This window comes from Pteropus medius, unplaced genomic scaffold (assembly GCF_902729225.1).
Source record: "Pteropus medius unplaced genomic scaffold, Ma_sr-lr_union100, whole genome shotgun sequence".
NCBI lineage: Eukaryota > Metazoa > Chordata > Mammalia > Chiroptera > Pteropodidae > Pteropus > Pteropus medius.
The window spans coordinates 44,073,650-44,075,601 of NW_024340849.1; the positions used below are offsets into that span (position 1 = coordinate 44,073,650).

General features: G+C 34.4%; 1 non-coding gene across 1 annotated transcript; it reads left to right on the top strand.

The window, feature by feature from the left end:
• The first annotated feature begins 621 nt into the window (after positions 1 to 621).
• Positions 622 to 740, top strand: LOC120589863 (5S ribosomal RNA). The gene has a single exon (XR_005649574.1). It is a non-coding gene; the product is annotated as a 5S ribosomal RNA (ribosomal RNA).
• The last annotated feature ends 1,212 nt before the right edge of the window (positions 741 to 1,952 follow it).

Sequence of the window (1,952 nt, forward strand, 5' to 3'; positions counted from 1 at the left end):
TATGCTTTAAGCAAACCATCCTCATTAATTTTCTCTCATATGTTCTAAAACCCATTTTGCTCAATTCAGTAACAATTTATTTAATATGTACCATGCTTCAGGCATAAGGGACTCAGAAATTAGTGGGTATAATCTTTACTTTTAATTTGTATATTCTAGTATGACAAACAGATACGTACACAAAAAAACTATAATTAATTCATCCAATGCTTATTGAAGATTTATTAAATATCAAGATTTCTAGGTCCTAGAAATATAGCAGTGAACAAACATTTGTGGAGTTTATAATCTGGTGAAAATTATTCTGGAGGTATGTAGCACCATTGAGGAAGAAGCAACTAATTCTTCGATGAATTAGGGACCATAAAGAAAGGCATAACAGAAGAAGTAATAAATAGAGGCTCACCAGGTAGATAATGAGACATGGAGCCAGAATGATACCTTACCACACTTTTTATTTTATCCTAAAGATTCATGTTTAATGTTTAAGTATTACAGTGGTATCATTGATTAGGTATTATAGAAAGACATTTGCAACATGAAGGACAAATTATAGCGAAAACAACAAAAGTGTTCTTTTGAAAACTATTCCAAAGTCTAAGGAAGAAATTATCAAGATCCATCTACGGCCATGCTACTCTGAACAAGCCCGATCCCATCTGATCTCGGAAGCTAAGCAGGGTCGGGCCTGGTTAGTACTTGGATGGGAGACCACCTAGGAATTACAGGTGCTGTAGGTGTAAAAAATAAAAAAATAAGGGATTGTAAAATGACAAGGTCCTTGCAATCTCTGAGATTAACCAAGGGATGCCTCACCTAAAAAAGAAAAAAAAAAAGAAATTATCAGGATCCAGAATAAGATAGTGGCAGAAGGAACAGAAAGGAGAGGATAGATTTGAGAGATAGAATTTACTTATTTACCTTAATGGCTAAAGAAAGAAAAATTCTTAGATGAGAAGGTTTTTAACATGAATGGAAAAATGAGTTATAGAAGATACTGCTATATTCCTATCAAACCTATTCCTTATTACTTCTGAGCACACAGCCAAATTATATATCATGGTCTCCCTTACAGTTAGGTGTGGCAACATGACTAATTTTTGGTCAAAGAAATGTGAGCGGAGATGATGATCACCACTTCCACCACTTGATCTGGATAAAATCAATAAAAATATCTTCCAATATATCTTCCTTTCTCTTCCCACATCAGCTGGACGTCAGTGCTCAGGGTGATGAAAGAAGAGCCTCTGTTAGCTCAGGTCCCTCAAGGGAAATCTTACATGCCCTTCCCATTGACTGGACTTTAAATTAGTAAGAAAGAAACATCTATTGTGTTAAGCCACTAAGATTTGGGGATTTACTCAGCAGCAAGGGTTCACCTAACTAATACAATGGTGATGCCATTAGCCAAGACAGAGATTTGGAAGCAGAAGCTGATGCAGAGGTAAAGATAGAGACTTCAATTTAGGCCATATTTAGTTTGAAATTCTTTTGACATATCCAAGTAGCTGGAAATAGTGATCCAGAAATCAGAAGAGAGCTAGAGGCAAAGCTTTGAAAGTTTTTTGAAATATAAGTGACCATAGCCTTGGTCCAGATTGAAATAACATAGAAAGGATATAAAGAAGAAAAGATAAAGTCCTGGAATGAGAAATATCAGCATTTAAAGGAATGCAGAAAAAGGAGGGATCAGAAGGTTAAGAGAACACTCTCTCAAAATTTTTCATGATCAGTATTTTTTACAATAAACCAAAATAGTTGGTCTTAGAATTCTTTTTAGGGACCACTTAACCTTGTTAAATTGATAGTCATATAAGCCGTATTATTGCATCTGCTATTAAAACTTTGTTTTCAATTAACTCCTTAATGCTTTGCTTCCTACATTGAAAGATCTAAAATTCAATAAAACCATCCTTCTCACCTAAAATGCCAAAATACATTTAAATATTGTA